Source organism: Eretmochelys imbricata, chromosome 5, assembly GCF_965152235.1.
Source record: "Eretmochelys imbricata isolate rEreImb1 chromosome 5, rEreImb1.hap1, whole genome shotgun sequence".
Lineage (NCBI taxonomy): Eukaryota > Metazoa > Chordata > Testudines > Cheloniidae > Eretmochelys > Eretmochelys imbricata.
Genome location: NC_135576.1, coordinates 23319241 through 23328024, shown reverse-complemented (window position 1 = coordinate 23328024; position 8784 = coordinate 23319241).

Sequence of the window (8784 nt, the reverse complement as noted above, 5' to 3'; positions counted from 1 at the left end):
TCCATGGTTCTTGATAATTTTAAGAAATAGTCTCATATTTGGGACATTGGAATAGAAAGTGACTCTCTGGGCTTGTCTGCACACTGGTAATGCATACGACGGGGTATGGAGGGGGTGATTGTGCACTAACTGATCTGTGTAGACCTGGCTGGCATGCACTAGAAGTTCCCTAATGCACTTAACATAGCACTACAGCATCACATTAAAGCACACTAGGGAACGTCTAGTGCACACCAGCAAGGACTACATGGACCAGATAGTGCACTTTAGAAAACATACCCAAGTAGGGTACACTATTGCACCGTGTAGATATGCCCTCTGTCTGTCTTTCCTCTGTCACATTGGGTGTACAGCTGCCCCTCTCTAGGTTTAAACTGCTTTGTGCCTCCCAATTTCCATTTCTAGTTTGTGACCATTGATTCTGTATTTGGTGAGAATCTGCCTTAATTTTGCTGTGGTGAGCAAACCTGCTAATGTGATAGTTCTGTACAGGGCATTCCAACTTGGTGGTGGTTTTGACTTGTGCCTCCCAGGGACATATGTATTGGCATTTAGGTGCTGATTGAGGATTTTGAGCATCTTTCTAAAGCACTCACCATTGATTATCTTTCATGTTTGGCTGTTCAGTCCACTGGTCACGGGGTTGGAGTTGTTAAGCCTGATAGGAGTAGACTGGTTTTGAATGTTATGGAGGGAGCCATTGCTTTGGAAGAAATGGCAGCAAAAGTTGATGTTTAGCAGGGGGCACTGGGCCAGTTCTGTTTGGCAACTGATGATAGTGCAGTTCTTGTACACATGGAGTATTATATTTGTTTCAGAATTGCAGATGTAGGTTTTCTGAAATTTAGGGTTTCTATTGGGGTTTGATCCGTTAGCATAATCCCTTGTAAAGAGATGGACCACAGATTTCACTCCCAGATAATAGAATGGATTGGATTGTGCTATTGAATAGTTTTAGCAGTAGACTCATTAGGAGGTTGTCCTCTCCCAGTCGCTGCTTGCAGTAAAGAGGACCATTTTATTTCTTGTTACTCTGCTCTGTTTTTATTGGTGAAGGCAGGTTGAAGAAATGTGGTTTGCATTTAGAATGCAAGGTAGTGAGGTTTGTGGTAGTTCTTAGAACCTGTGGAAATTGGTTTGCAAACTTAGACCAGCCCTCAAGAAAGCTGTCTCCTGGACAGATGAGCTTTACACTTGCTATTAACTCTGCTCCTCTGGCATGATAAAACTGTTATCAGCTGTGGTCCTTGTCCCAAAGATTAGATGATGCTTTAGGCATCCTGGTTCCAGATGATTAAGCATCTTGAAGATAAAGATTGAGACCTTGAACTTAATGTAATTAAAAAATAGGAAACAAAAGTTAGGAATAAATGGTCAGTTTTCATAATGGAGAGTGGTAAACAGCAGGGTCCCCTAAGGATCTGCACAGTGAACTGTGCTGTTCAACATATTCATTAATGATCTGGAAGTGACTAAATTTGTAGATGATACAAAATTATTCGAGAGAGATAAATTCAAAGCTGACAGTGAAGAGTTGCAGAGGGATCTCACAAAACTGGGTGACTGGGCAACAAAATGGCAGATGAAATTTAGTGTTGATAAATACAAAGTAATATACATTGGAAAATAATAATCCCAGCCCGGCTCTATGATTTTTCTAGGCCCAAGCATCAAAAAAAAAAAAAAAAAACCTGCCGAGAACAGGAACATCGGAGGGAGCTGCCGCCGACTGCGAGACCCAAGTCAGAAGAGTCGCTGCCGTATTGCCGCCGCGGAAGCAACGGAGAGGAGTTGCTGCCAAATTCTCGTGCTACCCCAAGAACAGCCAGAGTGCCGCCCCTTCAGCAGCACTGCCCCAGGCACCAGCTTGCTTACCTGGTGCCTAGAGCCGGCCCTTCCAACTATACATACAAAATTATAGGATATAAATTGGCTGTTACCACACAGGAAAGAGATCCTGGAGTCACTGTGGATAGCTCCCTGAAAACTTCACCTAAATAAGCAGCAGTGGTCAAAAAGGCTAACAATGTTAGGAACTATTAGGAAAGGGGTAGAATACAACAATAAATATCATAATGCTGCTGTATAAATCCATGGTGCACCCAGACCTTGAATACTGTGTCCAGTTATCAACCCATCTCAAAAAAGATATAGTGGAACTGGAAAATGTTCAGAGAAGGGCAACAAAGATTATCAAAGGTATGGAACGGCTTGCGTACAAGGAGAGACTAAAAAGATTAGAACTGTTCATCTTAGAAAAGAGATGACTAAGGATATGATAGAGGTCTATAAAATCATGAATGGTGGGAAAGAAGGGAATAGAGAAGTGTTATTTACCCTTTCTCACAATACAAAAACCAGGGTTCACCTGATTAAATTAATAGGCAGCAGGTTTAATACAAACAAGAGGAAATACTTTTTCACACAACACACAATTAACATGTGGAACTCATTGCCATGGGATGCTATGATAGCCAAAAGTATAACTGGGTCCAAAAAAGAACTAGATAAGTTCATGGAGGATAGGTCCATCACTGGCTATTAGCCAAGATGGTCAAGGGGGATGCGACTGCATGCTTGGGGTGACCCCTAAAGCTCTGGCTGCCAGAAGCCAGGAAAGGATTACTCCGGCTGCCCTGTTCTGAACACATACACACACTTGGAGCCCTGGTGATGGCTACTGTCAGAGATGGGATACTGGGTTAGATGGACTACTGGGCCTGAGCTGGGCTGATGTTGTATGGCAGTTCTTATTCTACAGGTTGCCAGTCTAGTGAGTGGAGAACTGTTTTGAATTGCTTGCTAGAAGATGCACTGCTGCATCGTGTACTATTGTACATTTTGTTATATTTCTATGGCAGACAGTTTCATTCCTATGTAGACTGTGTTGCTATAATCCAGCTGGGATGTGTATTACTAAAGCCAAGTCATTGGCTGCCAGGGTTGCAGCCAGAGATTGGTACAAAGCATCACAAAAAGCCTTTAGTGACCTTCTCTCTCCTTTTTCTGCCTAAGAACTGCAGCCCCATAAAGGATCTGCCAGTCAACAGACTGTGTCTGAGCTGCATCAACTGTTCCCCAGCTGCTTGAGATGCCTGGGAAGACACTTTCTCAAACCCTGGCTGGGAAAAAATTGTGTAGCTATATGAGGTTTTACACAGATGCATGTGAGGGGGAAGGATCCCACTGATCACCATGTAACTCCCCAAAGCTGCAGAGTCCAGGAGAATTACAAATCACCTGTAGGCTCTGCAGCGAAGGAGAGTACTTGATCTGGATACGGTCATAAGTGCTGATATGAGACTGTAAGAGAGTGACCCTAGTTACCTGAGACAGGGCTGAAAGTGGGGAAATCAGCCCATGAGCCCCCTCTCCCCCAGTCCTGCTGGCAGGGAGAAGGAAGTTTGGTGGTAAACTGTTCCCTTCCCTCCCTGCTGCTCAAGAAGAGAAGTCCAGCCCATGGGCTGCTAAACTTTCATGGGATGCACCCCTGGCAAAAGAGCATAACCCCAATCACACAAGTTGAGAGACGGTCTAGTGCAGCATTTTTCAAAGTTCGGGTCGCAACCCAGTACTGGGTTGTGGCATGTAAGGCACTGGATCGCTCTGGTCAGTACCACCGACTGCAACGTTAAAAGTCCCGTTGGCGGTGCTGCCCAGCTGTGAGGCTAGTCCCTACCTGTTCTGACACAGCGCTGGGCCCCAGAAGCAGCCAGCAATGGGTCTGGCTTCTAGGCAGTTCCTGGTCAATGGGAGCTGGGGAGGCAGTGCCTGCAGACAAGAGCCACATAGAGCCACTTGCGTGCTTGGACCTGCTGCTGCCCGCTTCAGGCGCAGCGTGGTGCCAGAACAGGCAGGAAGCCTATCTTAGCACCCCCACTGCACCACTGGGAGCCGCCCAAGGTAAGCTTGCACCCCAATTCCCTGCCCCAGCCCTGAACCCCCCCAAACCAGGAGCTCCTTATCCCTGGCCTCACCCCAGAGCCTGCACCCCCAGCCCTGACTCCCTCCCACAGCCCAACCCTCTGCCCCGAGGTCCCTCCCACCTCCTGAACCCTTCATCCCTACCCTCTGCCCCAGCCCCACCCCAAAGCCCTCATTCTCAGCTCCGCTGGGTCGGGGGCATCAACAATTTTCTTCAACTGGGTCCCTAGAAAAAAAGTTTGAAAACCACTGGTGTAGTGGTTAAGTGCTACTCATGGACTTGGGATAGCTGGGTTCAAGTGCCTGATCAGCCACAGGCCTCCTTTGTTGACCTTGGGCAAGTTATGTAGCTACTTTGTCCCTCAGTTCCACATCTGAGAAATGGGGATAATAGTTTAGCCCTAGCCCGCAGGGTGTTATGAGGAGAAATACCTTGAAGATTGTGACACAGTCATAAATACTATGGTAACAGGGGCCACAGCTGTAACTTTGATAGACAGACACATGGTCTCTTTAGTTGGTTGGCTGGCACTGGGATGTTAGAACCCAGGAGAGGTTGGGGGTTTTATAAACCTCTGGTACTTTTTAAAAAGTTCTAAAGATTTATTTCTTTTGCAAGCTCCTTCAGGAAGGAATAGCACATACCTCTTCCTGTGTCTCACGCTGTGTTAAACAAGCTGCTGGTACCTAACAAATAGTAAATGAACAAAATGTTTTAATCCCACAGATTCAGATATATTTATCTCTCTCTCTGTCTGCCTGATAACATTAAATCTGAGAACCCAAATAAAGTTTTACAGGATTCTGACTGACATGTTCTTGAGTTTCCCATCACTAATTAAAAGTAGCTACTGCATATACACAGTCACCACTTTAAAGGGTTCAATGTCTTGGGTTTTAAATTTCCTCCACCCTCCAAACTGGCCACATGAATTTTATATAAAATCCATATTTGTTTTTCTTAATTGCTCCTGGGCTGAGACCAAGTTTCCAATTTGAAGTAAATTTTTACAGCCAAGTTACAAATGCCTGAAAAACAGTTTATAATGAGAATGCTGACACAACCTTAACTATGGCGACATGAAAGGCGCCACTATAATGTAGTCAAAACAGGTGGGGAAAAGTATTTTGTTCCAGTCATGGACATGAAACATGAAATGCCCAACTCAAAATAAAGGCTATTTGCTAGTATTTACTGGATTCTACCAAACAATTTTGCAAAACATGAAAGGGGGCTTGAGGGAATATACAATTCAATCATTAGTGAATAAACACCACACTCTTCGTCTCTTCGACACATTTGAGACAGAGATCCACAATCTGTGATGGCCAACTTCTCTTCCTTCCTCCCTAAAGCCAAAAAGGAATCATTCTGAAATGAGAAACAACATTTATACATAAAACATGAGTTCCACAAAAGGATTGATAAGTAGAGAAAAATGATAGAAGACCCACACAAAATAAAGCAGATATTAATTGACAAACTAATCACTATCTAGCATGGGAACAACAGTATATAAGAAAGACTATATAACCCTGAGAAGTTAACAGAGATTGTTTCATACACTCACCATGGACATCAAGGAGTACCTCACATCAGCTATTATCACTTCATTCTTTATTAGTTGTTAAGCACTGACTGACTGTTCATCCCTCTAGGAGGAACAAAATAAAGATGGCTCCTGCTCCACAGAGTTTAAAATCACAGGCTCTAATCCTGCAATCAGATTTGCACAGGCCAACCTTTATGCCAACTCAAAGTTCTTTTGTTGTTAGTGGAGCTCCCAATGGATGCAAAACTCTGCCAACATGCATCTAATTGCAAGATCTAAAAGTTCTAACCAAGAAGGTGTGATGCAATGGGAAGTCCAGTGAAACAGTTAATTTTGAACATTTGTTTAAAATCACTTCTTGTGGGCACTCTAGAAAAGTGAGCTTTTAGGAGGGACTTGAATGTGGAGAGATGGTTTAGTGAAGAAGGATAGGGAGGGCATTCCATGCCTAATGATGGCATGAAAAATGGCACAGAGAGGGGAGTGAGAGGATGCAAATACGGCAGAAAGGATGACATTACTGATGAGGCAGAAGTGCCGGTGAAACCAGCAGGATCAGAGAGGTAGATCGGAGAAGAATTCTCAAGAGGCTTGAAGGTCGACTAGAAGAAATTTGTGACACATTTCACTGTTGGAATTATTTACAAATGAATAAAAGTATTCATAAAGCAAAACTTGTCAAAGGTCACATTACTGAAGACCACTTTGTTTCTGGCCATTTTAACAGGTGGCTGCTTAACTTTCATAGGGACTGAGCTTTTACTGGTCATTAGAAGAATTCACCAGGGTTATCTGCAACCAGTACTGGCTTCATTGCATATTTCTTTAATACAAAAATCCTTAATATGGATTATTTAATTATATTATAATTATTATAATTTCAGTACAGAAGTGAGTCTCTGAAGAACTGTGTCTGGTACTCTAACGTGATGATTACCCACAAAAAACACTTATATTTTACCAAGGTACTTTTAGCTTAGAAATGCAATGACACTCCCAATACCTCCATAGGCTAAATGTCAATTTCACATCAGACTATTCTTTCCAAGAACTATTGTACAAGTGCTCCTTGAATTGAAAATATTTAGAATAATGCTGACATCTACTGGCTGACTGTTACTTACAGCTATGTAGTCCTTAAAACTTGATATTTTATCCCTAAAAATTTATATTTACCACTTACTATTCTTAATTTCTATTGTAATAATGCCTAGAGGCCCCAGCTAAAACTGAGAACCCATTGTGCTAGATACTGTACAAACTCTAAGACACTGTCCCTCTCCAGTAGACTTTACAATTAAACGAACAAGGCAGATAAGGGAGAAAGGAGGTATTGTCACCCCCATTTTACAAATGGGGATCTGAAGCATAGAGATCAAGACTTGGTCAAAGTCACACAGGACTTCTGTGGCAAAGCTGGAAATTGAATGCAGTTCTTTTTTGTCCCCAGATAGTCGTGTGAATAAGGCACTATCCTTTCTATCTAAATGAAAAGCAGGCAATTATAACCACTTCCATTATAAAAGAATACCAAGAAGAAATTAAATCAACAGTCCCACTACTGAAGACGCAAGAAAACCTGTGATAAGGAATAAAGACAGACTTTTGTTAATCAGTTTATTGTGTCCATGGTACCTTCTACTTTTAGAAAACAAAACTATATCCCAGGTGTTTCCCCTAAGATGCATGTCTGTTTGCCATCTATGTTCTTTAATGCCTTCTACTGATGAGATTAGTTTAAGGACAGCAGTTTTCATGCTTTCACTGTGAGCAATGGACCTTCTGTTGGGAAACTGGCAAAATTATAGTCTAGTCCAGGGTTTTCAAAAAAAATTCAGAGCCAGTAATCCCTTTCCATTGTAAGAAATGTTTTGTTCCCTCCTTCAAGCCCTCTAAACCTTACTCTGAGCAGGCAAAAAGTTGTAACTGTAATAACAGCTAAGCATGAAGCTTCAAAATTGAACCCCATTAAAAGATACAAAATTTTAAACAATCACAATCCAATCTGGTGGAAGAGCCGGTCATGCTGACAAAATATGTTCCACACAAGATTGAACAATCCTAAACCACTTTTGATCAGACAATTACTATACTGGATTTCTACTTGCCAAAAATTGTTGAAAAATCTGACTTTAAGATCTGGGGTTGAAAATGGGAATAGAACTTTCACAGGTTCTGCTAATAAAACAAAGTGGTGCTCCTTTGCAAGTGGCCAACATCTGCTGAGTTCTAAAGGAAGTCAGTTGCATGATCTCATCACATAAGAGGTCTGTCAGTTTTGCTTCCAACAGCCCAATCAGTGCTGGCAAGTCAACAGTATCCTGAATGACAGTCCACCTTGTTCCCCTCTGTGCAGAAATCAGCCCTGTAGCTATATTTGAACATTCCTTACTTGGTGCTTATGAGTTCCTGTTGGGTCCCGACCATCTCCTCAGTTCCCTTGAGACAATCTGAAACAAGGGCATGACCAAGTTTCCTCTTACTTAAGGAAGTCTAATTCCAAGTATTCTGATGAAAGCTTCTACCCTGTTGTGCATGAACAAATTCCTTGCTGGAGAGAAGTGGTCACCTTGATGCAAGGTAGACTTAGTGTGCCACTCAATAGGAATTATGGAAGGCACCTTCACGAGGAGATTGCTGATCATTCAGAAAAACCTGTACTTCTTTTGGTTCAAATAGCTCATGAGCACTTTACCCCATACAGCCACCTCCTTAGCAGCAAGTTCTTGGTGGTTGATGAAACAGAGAAGCTATGAGGCATTATGTGCAATATTTTTGATTAGGCTATCAATTAACCACTATTAACTCATGCGATTAACTCAAAAAAATTAATCATGATTAATCGCACTTTTAATCACACTGTTAAACAATAGAATACCAATTGAAATTTATTAAAGATTTTGGATGTTTTTCTACATTTTCATATATATATTATTCTGTGTTGTAATCGAAATCAAAGTGTATATTATTACAAATATTTGCACTGTAAAAATGATAAACAAAAAGCCATTTTTCAATTCACCTCATACAAGTACTGTAGCGCAATCTCTTTAACATGAAAGTGCAACTTACAAATGTAGATTTTTTGTTGTTGCATAATTGCTCTCAAAAACAAAACAATGCAAAATTTTAGCGCCTACAAGTCCACTCAGTCCTACTTCTTGTTCAGCCAACACTAAGACAACAAGTTTGTTCACACTTACGGGAGACAATGCTGCCCATTTATTTAAAATGTCACCAGAAAGTGAGAAGAGGCATTCACATAGGACTTTTGTAGACCACATTGCAAGGTATATACGTGCCAGAT